Source organism: Triticum urartu, chromosome 3A (assembly GCF_056163025.1).
Source record: "Triticum urartu cultivar PI428250 chromosome 3A, HENAU_Tu73, whole genome shotgun sequence".
Taxonomy (NCBI): Eukaryota; Viridiplantae; Streptophyta; class Magnoliopsida; order Poales; family Poaceae; genus Triticum; species Triticum urartu.
In genome coordinates, this window is record NC_141875.1 from 61003421 (window position 1) to 61017098 (window position 13678).

Consider the following 13678-nt stretch of genomic DNA (forward strand, 5'->3'; position numbering starts at 1 on the left):
AAGGGATATTTTTTATTTTCTTCTTATTTACCTTTTCTCTTTTTTGGAATTTTTTATTTTCAAATTCGTTAACACTTTTTTTATCAAATTCAAAAAATGTTCAACCATGCAAAAAATGTTCAGCTAATTCAATTTTTTGTTCATCCGATAGAAAAAATGTTCATCAAAATTCATAATTTGTTCACCGAACTAAAAAAATGTTTATTGGATTCTTTTTTTTGGTTCAATTTTTTCAAAAACTGTTCATCAATTTCTAAATTTGTTCATTGAATGAAAAATAATCACTATTTTTTCAGAAATTTTTTTATTAAATGCAAAAATTTGTTCTTGATTTTTTAATTCTTGAATAGGAATTTTGTTCAACCAATTCCAAATTTCTTCATAAATTATCAAAATATGTTCATCAAATTCAAAAAAACATTCCTTTGAAATCGCGAACATTTTCTAAATTTAAGAAATGTTTTCGAATTAGGTGAACATTTCTTTAATTCCGTGAACATTTATAATTTCCCAAAAATTTCTTCGAATCATGAACAACTTTCGAATTTACAAACGTTTCACAATTTGTAACTTTATTGAAATCCCGAATTAGTTTTACAATAGAAACAGTTAAAAGAGAAAAAAAAACAAAAAAAATGCTTCCCGCTTTCCCGCCCCACACATGGGTCGGGCCATGAGGGCGCGCAGGGGAACGGGGGGCGCGCGCTCCATCGTTCGCTGGCGCGTACAGCGCTAAATAGGAGGTCCCGTTCTCGACGAAATCATTAATTAAGAAGTATTCGTTGCAAAGAACACTTCATTTTTTCAGGTCGTGCCACTTGTTGCAATCTGGAAATTTTTCCTTTTTTTTCATAGATCCGTTTATTCAAAACGTTTTATCTCTTAAACCGTGCATTCAAATCTCGAACCGTTTTCACCATTGGATTCCTCGCGTCGAGATCTTCAAAACTAGATTCATGTTGATAGATTTTGACGAACTTTTTTTTCATAAAAAAAACTGGACGAAAAGAACCGGACAAAAAAACCGAACCAGGAGCACGGGTTTTTTCCCTTTCCGAAAGAGACACGCCTGTGTCTCTCGCGAAATCACAACCGTGCCTCTCGTGAAAGCAAAACCGTGACTCTCGTGAAAGAAAAAAAACCGTTTTTTCCTTTCCGAGAGGCACGGCCGTGACTCTCGTGAAAACACAACCGTGCCTCTCGCGGAAGCAAAACCGTGACTCTCGTGAAAGAAAAAAAACAGAAAAACGCGTATTTTTTTCCTTTCCGAGAGGCATGGCCGTGACTCTCGCGAAAGCACAACCGTGCCTCTCGCGGAAGCAAAACCGTAACTCTTGCGAAAGAAAAAAAACAGAAAACGCATTTTGTTTTTTCCTTTCCATGAGGCACGGTCGTGACTCTCGCGAAAGCACAACTGTGCCTCTCGCGGAAGCAAAACTGTGACTTTCGCGAAAGAAAAAAGAAACAAAAAACACATTTTTTCCGTTTCCGAAAGGCACGGCTGTGACTCTCGCTAAAGCACAACCGTGCCTCTCGCGGAAGAAAAACCGTGACTCTCGTGAAAAAAACGCAAATTTTTAAAAAAAAATTGATCGAAAAACTAAGGAAGGCCGGGGGAAAACCAAAACGCCAAAAAAACCGAAAAAACCATTTAAAAAGCCGAGAACACGTAAGGGAAAAAACAAATCCGAAGAAAGTGTTCAAAGCGCGACACTTGACGAATGGCTGAGAACTCGTCAAATGACGCTGATTGTTACGAGACTTCCAAAAAAGCGCTCGTTAACTAGTTGCTCCCCGTTCTCGATCGCTTACAACGATCCTGATAATCGGCCAGGCCCAGGTCGTAGTAATGAGCGATCGCTCACAGCAATCCCGACAATGGGCCAGGACGAGGCCGTATGAACGAACGATCACTCACCTTGCCCACTTACGGGTTCTCATTCACGTATGGGTTTTTCCCTTTTTATTTTTTTCCTTTTTCTATTCTACATGCAGTTTTCTTATATTTTATTCCTTTTTTAAACCTTTTCATTCTATATTTTTTACTATAAACATTTTATAATACACACTGAAACTTTTTAATACAATTTTTTCAAAAATACATTGAACAATTTTCAATATAAAATGAACATTTTTATATACAGTGAATGATTTTTCAATATACATTTAACATTTTTCACATATACAGCGGTTTTTTTCATATATGATGAACATTTTATGAACACACACTGAATATTATTTTTAAAGCACATTGATCTTAGTTTTTTTTAAATAACTATACAAAAGGTGAATAAAAAGAACAAAAAAACCGAGGAAGAAAAAAGAATGAAAAAACCTTCTGGAACCTTCCCAAACCCGGGTGGAAGGTTCCAGAAGTTTCATAGACCAACTCACGTGCTCCCGCTCGGGAGGTGTTGTAGGCGTAGGAGAGCGCTATGATAAGGTTGCACTAAGAGCATCTCCAACAGCCGCGCTAAACTAGCGCCGCGCCGCAAATTAGGCCGTTTTAGCGCGCACGCAACGCAGCGGGTCGCTCCAGCGGGCGCGCAAAAACGGCGCGCGCGATATAACGGGTTGGGCGCACGGTTGAAAACACTTACCCGCGCGGCGTATTTCGGGCGCCAGCTACAGCACGCGGCACACTCGAGTGCTCGCGCCGCACTCTCTCCTCTCCTCGTCCTACGCCCCGCGCGCGCCGGCACCGGCGCCCTGCCATCCACCCATGGACGCACACACCGGCGCCCCGCTCACCCCCCTGTACAGCCGCGACCCCCCCCCCCCCCGCCGCCGCCGCCGGAAACCCTAGCGCGGGAAGCGCTGGCGTCGCCACCGCCGGAGCTCCGCCGAGCGTCGGCCTCGCGCGCAGCCTCTTCTTGCCGCCGCGGATGACCACGGCGCCGGGTGGCGTCGCGCCGGCGCCGTCCCGTGCCGCCGCCGCACCGTCGAAGAAGATCCCCAATGCGGCGCGGACGAAGAAGGGCAAAACATCCGCGAAGAAAAACAAGGCGGCGGACGGCTCCGGCACCACGAAGGCGAGGGGAAAGAAGCTTGCAGGGCGTTCGACGGCCGCGGCGGCTACCGAAGCGTCGGCGAGCTCACTCGTTGAGCCAGCCGCCGATCATCTTCGGAGAGGAGAGGGAGGAAGATTCATCTTCGGAGGCGGAAGAGTCGTCTTCGGAAGATGAGGACGAAGACGAAGATGAGGAAGATGAAGATTGATGTGTCTTTCATGTCTTGAACTTTAGTTTGCATTCGAACTTGGTTGGGTGAACTTGTGGGCATGATTTTGAACTTGTGGGCATGAACTTTTATTCATCAACTTGTTTGTGTCAAATTTCACATGTTCATTTTTGTCCAAAATATCATATATGCAAAATGTCCGGCGAGTCGCGCGCGCTGTATTTTTGCGCTCTGCTGGAGTGGCGTGCGCGCTGCATTATAGCGCGGCTGCTGGAGCCAGCGCAGGCGGGCGCGCAAAACCAGCCGCAGCGCGCGCGGTAAACAGGTTTTTTGCGCGTGGCGCTTAGCGCGGCTGTTGGAGATGCTCTAAGCGATACATATCACTTGGGAGTCGGTTGCTCCCCTGGGTGGGGGGAAGGATTCGTTCACACGGATTCCCTTCTGAGAACGTTGTGTAGTCACATCTAAAAAAAATGTCCGTAGTCAAGCCTACGAATGGAAGGAGCCTAACAAATTATGGGTTGGGCTGGGCAAGGAAGACCTGGATTTCTTCTATGCCTAAACCACAATCATCGTCGGGAAATGGTGCTAAAACGCCTTTTTAGGACTCCTCGTGACTGCTTGGTCGCAAGCCCATGGATGTTGCCCCACTTATTTTCGAAGCGTCGAAAAAGAAGAGGTGGAAGCTTCGGGAAGCCCTACGCGGGAATGCTTGGATGACGCACATCAAGCATGACATTGTCGTCCCCACGCCCACGTCCGGGAGCTTTTCTCGCTTTGGACACTTCTGCACAACTTCCATCTTGACAACCAGGTTGATGACGACATTGTTTGGAAACATGTTGTAGATGGGATATACTCGGCGGCCACCGCATATAAGGCGCAATTCCTTGGTCTGACACACTCGCCCATTCACTACATGGTTTGGAAAGCTTGGGCTCCCGAAAAGGTAAAATTCTTCGCTTGGCTGGCCTTGCAAGACCTGATTTGGATTGCAGACCGGTTGGAGTGGCGCGGTTGGGAAAATTGTGGGCTTTACCATCTTTGTAAAAGGGGGCAAGAAACAGGCATCCACCTTTTCGTCAAGTGATGTCGCCATTAGGCTCTAGCGATCGGTCATTGACAAGTTTGCTCTTCCGCACATTGGCACCTCCGATTGGCACCTTGAGGACTCCCCTATGCATTGGTGGGGTAGAAGAACCGACATGCGAAACCCCGATAGACGAGCGATGGCCTCCCTCACCATGCTCGTCTCTAGGACTCTTTGAAATGAGAGAAACGCCGAGGTGTTTCGCCACAAGAGTGCGCCGCTGCCTATTCTTCACCAAAATGTCATACTCGAGGCCAACCTATGGGTTACGGCGGGTGCTAAGAAACTAGGATGTATTGTTGTACGAGAGTAATTGTCATACTGTTTTTGTAGGGTTACTTATAAACTGTTAAACTCATGTTTCTTTTATTTAATGGATGAGGCAAATCTTTTACGTCTTTTTTAAAAAGAAATGTTCGCTGTTGTGTGTAGCCTGTGTTTTTTCTTTTCTTTTTGCGAGGCCTAACTGCCCAAGAAAAAGTACGGAGCCATGTAGTAGTACCGACCTCTGAGTCCCCGCTAGCTGGTCCAGGACGACGGTAAGAGAACATGATCACCGGTCGGGTATATATGAAATGACTAGTCGATGATACTGCTTAGGGGGTGTTTGGTTCAGAGACTTTTTAGTCCCAGAGACTAGAAAAGTTCCTAAAAAGTTTCTAGGAACCAAACGGGAGGGACTTTTTCTACAGGGACTAGAAAAAAACTCTATTAGAGAGTCTTTTTTTATTAGTCCCTGGAATTAGAAAAAATCCTAGAACTTCTGAACCAAACACCCCTTTAATTTTGCTTTGCAATAATACCAAGCAAGCAACTGAAACTTGATGGCGATGCGACTGAAGCCGATCAACCTCCTGGTTGTCCTGACGTTCATCAATCCAACCGGAAAAGAAAAGAGAAGACGACCAACCGATGGGTCACCTATGGATCATGCATGTGGCAAGGACGAGAAATGTCGGCAGCAGGAAATGCAACGGTACACGCTTGACCCCAACGTAGCTAGGAGCCTACTAACCTAGGATCATCGATTGATGAACGCCATGCGGCCAAATTCATTGTTTTGACCCTTTTTAAAAACTTTAACACGATCTAACCCCGATCTGAAAAAATTTCGTAATCTGACCCTTTTCCTACCGCCATTGTCCTTGGCGGTAGGGTAACACAGCCTACCGCCGAGGACTATGGCGGTAGGAATTGACTGCGCCGTCATGGCCGTTTGAGGAATATATATATTTGGCGTGGCGACCATTAGGTTTGAAGCACTCTGGTGGTGAGTTGGCTAGTGCGTGCAGGTATACTTCGGTTGGTCTTGAGTTCGAGCCTTGTTCAGGCCATTTTTTGTTTATTTTTCTTTTGCCCAATAAACTATAAACAATTTGTATAATTAATATTAGGATATGAATTATTGATAAAAATACAGTTTTACTTATCTGTAAATGTTTTATAAAATCCCTGCAAAGATATAAAAGAATATGATGTGATAAAAAATTTGTCCAATTAATGTTAAGGTATGGATTATTTATAAAAATATTTTTTTACTTATATGTAACTGTTTTATAAAATTCCCGCAAAGATTTGTTTTTCTGCAGTCTTTTTGCGGCTTATATCTGAAACATACGTGGGAGAGAGCATTTTTACTCTTTGCTCATCTTGAAGATTACACGCTCATCATACTTTACTTTGTTTAACTCTATTGTTGTCTGTCTCTGACTAGCTATGTTAATTATGAGTATTCTTTCATGTTGTTTTGCCAAAAGAGCTACATATGGTGTGTAATTAATAATTGTTTGCAACAAATTATCGGAATAAAAGCACTTTATGCTTGATTTTGAACTGTTTAATTAAAAGTAAATGTTTATTCTGAGCAGCACTAAGATTGGCCGGCTCTGCGCTCAAACCACGACACACACGCACCTCCAAGTCCTCCAGTTTAGTTGCTACTATGTTATAAATTTTGCGATACAAAGATGAGCTCTCCAGTAAGATCAAATACGATGTAAGTTCGTTCTCAGTATTATCATCCAAACACTGATACAAATCGTGGTGTGCAATGGTCTTCCGAACTTTAAACCAACTAAGAAAATTAGCAGGAAGTAGTACAACCACTGGGTAAGCAAATTATTTGTTGATATGGAAGAGGATAAATAAATGGTCATAGAGCCGTACTTCATCCTTTTTTGGGTTCCGGTGTCAGAACACAAGTTTCAAAAGAACATATACAAACTGCAAATTAGACGTCCGACTAATTCAAAAAGTGTTGAGCAGTTTAAAAAATACATTTTTATAAATAATCCATACCTTAACATTAATTGAACACATTTTTATCACATCATATTTTTTTATATCTTTGCGGGGATTTTATAAAACATTTACAGATAAGTAAAACAATATTTTTATCAATAATTCATAAACTAATATTAGTTGTACAAATTGTTTATTGTTTACTGGCCAAAATAAAAATAAACAAAAAATGCCCTTAGTAAGGCTCGAACCCAAAACCAGCATAGTAAACCTGCACGTGCTAGCCAACTGGCCACCACAGCGCTTCAGTTCTAACAGGCGCCACGCCTAATATATACATTTCAGACCCTACCGCCAAAGACTATGACAATAGGGTATTTTCAACTCAAACGACCGTGACGGCACATCCTACCGCCATAGCCCTCGGCGGTAGGCTGTGTTACCCTACCGCCAAGAACGATGACGATAGGAAAAGGGTCAGATCACGAAAAAATTTCAGATCGAGGTCAGATCGTGTTAAAGTTTAGATAAAAGGTCAAAACCGTGAATTCGGCCACGCCATGCACCGATCCTATTGACGCTGCCTGGCTGGACCAGTACGACGGTAGGAGAACATGGACACCGGCTAGTAGTATATGAAATGACATAGTTGATGATAACTTGCCGGCCCAAACAATGTGCCACTGAAACTTCATGGCGATGGGACGGGAGCTGATTTACTCCTGGTTGTCCTGACATCCAGCTCAACAGGAGAAATGAAAAAGGCCATGCACGTACGAGTACGACGAGCACCGATAACGTAGAAATCACATGCATCGAGGACGGAAAATGTAACACTCGAGAAAAAAAAAGGACGGAAAATGTCGGCGGCAGGAAATGCAAGACGCTTGACTCCGACGTTGGATGAGTGAGATCCGTGTCCGAAGTCACCGACATGCATGGTACCTCCACGGTTGGCCGCAGTCAACTCATGTCCCCCGCCTATAGCTTTGCTCGTTCCCACTCTTTGCCTTCATATTTCTTCTTTCTCCACGGTTAGAATCAGAATGACATGTTGACATATGCATGTCTCAGCAAATAGGAATAGTAGTATATGCGATTGACTTATTATACTTTTGGAGAAGAAAACTACTACTAATAAGAAGCTTGATTAATTGACTTGTGGGCACCGCCGGTCCTTAACGAGGCATTCATGGAGTTGTACGTGAAGGAAGGCTCTTCTTAAGTATGAAATCTTTGTGGCGTTTAGGACCATGAGATCCATGCATCCATCCATCGGGGTCCCTCCTCTCCTAACGGCCGATCGAGGTTGAAAGAGTTCGTGTGCACCCTCTGACTTCAGTTCAACACCGGGGAGGTCTCGTTTATAACGCGGGAATCCATCGGTAGGAGTATCGCCGTACGCACTACGTGTTTGCTAGTCTCTCTGCATTTCGAACAATCCAACGTGCTCTTCACTACGTCTACATTTGGAAGATAAAATATATATTAATTGCGGTCTCAAAAAAAAGGAAGAAAAAAATGTAGGCAGAGTTTGGACGGGACGGCAACCGGCCTGCTGGTACGTTGCTTCGATGACTCGAGGATGGGACACTGGGGCCTGTGTGCCGGTCGTTCCTCAATTATTTGGCTCCATTTGTACCCGGCTGAATTCCTTGCACAGCTACTCATGCTAGTTGATGCGCCAACCTTTTTGTCAAAAGAAAAAAAAAAGCTGATGCGCCAACCTAATCAAATCAAGGAAGAGAGAGGCGCACATCTTAGTCTATGCAAGATCAATTTGTTGCACAGAATGCAAACGCTCTTGAATTTTGGCTAATATATATTGCTGGTATATTTTTATTTTTACTTAAAGAGAGAAGGAAAATCGGTAGCAAACATAACGTACCTTTCCCTCAAGCCTAGGCGCTAGGGCAAAGATCTCCTCCCGTCCAAGCTTTTTTTTTTAGAAAAGGAGGATGACCCCCGGCCTCTGCATCTGGGCGATGCATACGGCCACTTTATTAATTATTCTCACAAGATCTTACAAAGTAATACAACAGCAAGACTAAAGCCACCGTCTAAGCAACATCTGTCGCTACGCCTATCCAAATGATGAAGGGGCGCTGATAGTCTGGGCCTAATACCAAACAGACCTCGCAGCCAAACCTACCATCTAAGACCTGAGGTCCCAACCAGGACACCTGCCGGGTATGGGGCACCTACCAGTCCGGCGCACTCCTCAACCAGGACGCCTGCCGGGTATGAGGCCGCCGCAGCCGCCTGCCACCAATCCATCTTCAGTGATGTACTGCTGCATCAACCTTGTTCGGTCTAACTGCCGTCGACGCCACCACAACGCCAGACAGCGCCACCTCCCTGCGCGAGTTCATCTTCGCACATCAGACTCCGAATCCCCACAGCGCCACGCCGCCAAGATCCGCCGCCATCAATGTATAAGATGAAGTACCACTCCACCAAAAAAGCCGTCCTCTGTTCCTCGAGCCCGTGTGTACCTCCATGAACGACGCCCCCAAGGGGGAAACGACACCGGAGCGCCATCATCCGATCAACTGATCTAGGGTTTCCCCCGGAGGTAGCAGAGAGTGACCTTGAACTTCTCCACGGCGATGCCTTCAAGAAGGGAACGACACAGATAGCGCCGCCATCGCCGGCCTTTGCAGTAGTTAAAAGCAAGTTTTCACTCAGATCTGTTCGAAGAAACTTCATCGGCCATTCCGTGAATTCTCCTCCCATCTGCCTATCGTTTTGGTGGCTGGTGGCTGGGGGTATCCCGGTGCCTTGGATCAGGCTAGCAATTTGGGTTAGATTTTTTTGTCCTCGCAGGGGCGTCGCTCAGGTAAATGGCGATGCTTCATCTTCGAGTTGGTCTTCCATGCTTCGTTCCTCTTCGAATTCGTCCGTCAGGAGGAGTCGATGGAGCTCTGACATATATTCCTATAGTCTCCTTGGAGCGGCGATGTTAGGGTTTCTCACCATATGTGCACAAATGATTAAATTTGGTGTCATACACTTTGGATCGATTCAAGGGTCAATGATAACGACTGCGGCTCCGGAGTGTTGATCCATAGGGACACGTGCACGAAGACTTCCCGACTTTTATCAACAAGATGAAGCTGCCTCTAGTATCGGAGTGGCGACAACTGCGCATCGGCGAGCACCAACATCGGCAATGGGAGTCGTTGGAGGAGAGGGCAAATGAGAGAACATTGATTCAGCTGCTCAAATTAAGGCCTTTTCCAATGCAAAGGTGCTTAGATGTGATGCTAAGTGCATTAAATAGCTTAGCAACTCAACTCCTTAATGCATAGGTGTTTAGCTTGTTTTTTCTAATGAAGGAGGACCCCCGGCCTCTGCATCTGGACGATGCATGCAGTCACTTTATTAATTATTCACACAAGACCTTACAAAGTCATACAACAGTAAGACCGAAGCCACTGTCTAGGCAACAAAAGTGTCGCTACTCCTATCCAATTGATGAAGGGATGTTGATAGTCTGGGCCTAATACCAAACAGACCACGCAGCCAAATCTAACATCTAAGACCTGAGGTCCCAACCAGGACGCCTGCCGGGTATGGCCACCCAACCAATCAGGTGTGTTCCTCAACCAGGACGCCTACCGGGTATGAGGCCGCCGTAGCCACCTGCCACCAATCCATCTTCAGAGTTGTACTGCTGCATGAACGTTGCCCGGTCTAGCTGCCGCCGACACCACCATGACGCCAGACAGCGTCGACCTCCTGTGCGAGTCCATCACCGCACATTAGACGCCTAATCTCTAGAGCGCCATGACATCGAGATCCGACACCATCAATGTGTGTGATGAAGCACCGCTCCTCCTCTTGTCTCCTCCAGCCATCACTTGCTCCAAAACGATGCCTCCATGAGGGAAAGCGCTACTAAGAACGCCATCATCGTCCGATCCGGGAGACCCAGAGGGTTTCCCCTGGAGCATCCCGAGCCTGATGACGCCGACTGCAACAACGATGCCTCGACAAGGAAATGACATCAAAGACGTTGCCATCGTCCTCCATGACCGTAGTCGGCACGATTTTCATCGGCAGTTGCGCCACCGGACGTATGCCGCCGGCCTCGCTGGTTCCTTCGACCGTAGCAAACTCCAGAACGATGCCCTGAAGAGGGACTACGACACAAGAGCACCACCATCGCTCGATCCCATGGAGATCTAGGGTTTCCCCTAGAGTTGCCTGGGTTGTCAAGGACCAGACACATATGGAATCCCGCAGATCCGTTCAGCTGCCGATGTGTCGCACTCGCCATCGCGCCGACCGTGACCCGAAGACCAAGCTCACGCCTGAGCCCAGATCCGGCCGCGCCGCCGCCGATCTGGTCATGCAGCCGCCATCCCTGGCGACCATGGCGCCCCAGATCTTGAAGCCGCCTGCCATGGGGAATGAGATCGCCGGAGCGCCGTCAGCCCCCGTCGTGACGTCCGGTGCACGCCACGCTCCGGCCCGCGCCAGCTCCTCACGAGCGGAAGGGCGCCTAGTCCCCGCCGCCGCTGGCGACGGCAAGGCTTTGCTTGGCCGCGCCCTCGGGTGGCGGCGAGGGAGGAGGACGAGAGGGGGAGTCGGGGGCGACGGGATCTGGGGCCTCCCAGCCGCCGCACGGGGGCGACTCGGGAGGGACGAGCGACGGCGAAAGTGACTCCAAAATTTAGCACCTAAACTCTTTCATGCATTGGCCAACTTCTCTTATTTAAGTGGTTTACCTAGGTTCATGTGCTTGACATTGGTTCTTCCTGGGGTCACCAAAGTGCTCTCTCTCCTCATTTGTTGTGCCATGTCATGCTTTTGCTTATGTGGCATGCTTAGCATCTGTCTACGGTGGAGCACTGGGAAGGGCCTAAGGCGTGATGCGCTCTGTTTGAGGGGTCACTGCTCAAATTTGAGGAGATAAAGTATTTTTAAATGAGGACTAGACGGTGTTAACTCCCTGTGACGCCCCCGATTTGACCGTACACTAATCATGCACGCAAATGTGTACGATCAAGATCAAGGACTCACGGGAAGATATCACAACACAACTCTACAAATAAAATAAGTCATACAAGCATCATAATTACAAGCCAGGGGCCTCGAGGGCTCGAATACAAGAGCTCGATCATAGACGAGTCAGCGGAAGCAACAATATCTGAGTACAGACATAAGTTAAACAAGTTTGCCTTAAGAAGGCTAGCACAAACAGGGATACAGATCGAAAGAGGCGCAGGCCTCCTGCCTGGGATCCTCCTAAACTACTCCTGGTCGTCGTCAGCGGGCAGCACGTAGTAGTAGGCACCTCCGGTGTAGTAGGAGTCGTCGTCGAAGGTGGCGTCTGGCTCCTGGGCTCCAACATCTGGTTGCGACAACCAGGTAGAAGGGATAGGTGGAAAAGAGGGAGAAAGCAACCGTGAGTACTCATCCAAAGTACTCGCAAGCAAGGAGCTACACTACATATGTATGCATTGGTATCAACTCGAATAAGGCTATCATATGTGGACTGAACTGCAGAATGCCGGAATAAGAGGGGGATAGCTAGTCCTTCCGAAGACTACGCTTCTGGCAGCCTCCGTCTTGCAGCATGCAAAAGAGAATAGACTGAAGTCCTCCAAGTAGCATCGCATAGCATAATCCTAACCGATGATCCTCCCCTCGTCGCCCTGTGAGAGAGCGATCACCGGTTGTATCTGGCACTTGGAAGGGTGTGTTTTATTAAGTATCCGGTTCTAGTTGTCATAAGGTCAAGGTACAACTCCAAGTCGTCCTGTTACCGAAGATCACGGCTATTCGAATAGATTAACATCCCTGCAGGGGTGCACCACATACCCCAACACGCTCGATCCCATTTGGCCGGACACACTTTCCTGGGTCATGCCCGGCCTCGGAAGATCAACACGTTGCAGCCCCACCTAGGCACAACAGAGAGGTCAGCACGCCGGTCTAAACCTAAGCGCACAGGGGTCTGGGCCCATCGCCCTTAGCACACCTGCACGTTGCGAACGCGGCCGTAAGCAGAACTAGCCCCCTTAATACAGGAGCAGGCTTACGTTCCAATCCGGCGCGCGCCGCTCAGTCGCTGACGTCACGAAGGCTTCGGCTGATACCACAACGCCGGGATACCCATAACTACTCCCGCGTAGATGGTTAGTGCGTATAGACCAAATGGCCAGACTCAGATCAAATACCCAGATCTCGTTAAGCGTGTTAAGTATCCGCGAACGCCGACCAGGGCCAGGCCCACCTCTCTCCTAGGTGGTCTGAACCTGCCCTGTCGCTCCGCCTCAAAGATCCACTCGCGGGTGCTCCTACGAGCCGACCCGTCTTTAATCACCACATGTATCATGTATAAAGCATATAGTATATACCCGTGATCACCTCCCGAGTGATCACGGCCCGATAGTATAGCATGGCAGACGGACAAGAATGTAGGGCCACTGATGATAAACTAGCATCCTATACTAAGCATTAGGATTGCAGGTAAAGGTAACAACAGTAGTAGCAAGGATAGCCTATGCATCAGGATAGGATTAACGGGAAGCAGTAACATGCTACACTACTCTAATGCAAGCAGTATAGAGAAGAGTAGGCGATATCTGGTGATCAAAGGGGGGGCTTGCCTGGTTGCTCTGGCAAGTAGGGGTCGTCAACACCGTAGTCGATCAGGGGTACCGGCAGCGGTCTCGGGGTCTACCGGAAAGAAGTAATGGAGGGGGAACACCATAAATAACAGAGCAAACAAAGCAACACAAAGCATAACATGGCAATGTGCGGTGCTAGGGGTGACATAACGCCGTATGAGGTGATACCGGTGAAGGGGGAAACATCCGAAAAAATATCCCCGGTGTTTCGTGTTTTCGAACAATGAATCGGAGGGGGAAAGTTGCATGTTTGCTATGCTAGGGGCGTGTGACGGACGAACGGGCTGCGTATCCGGATTCGTCTCGTCGTTCTGAGCAACTTTCATGTACAAAGTATTTTCATCCGAGTTACGGATTATTTTATATTAATTTTCAAAGTTTTAAATGATTTTCTAATTTCTGGGTTTAATTTAATTCGAAACTAAATTAGTATTTAAATGCTATGGGTACACAGAAAGTGTACCCAGAAGTGTGCACCTGAGGCTGACAGGTGGGGACAGTTGACTAAGTCAACTACCCAGTCACT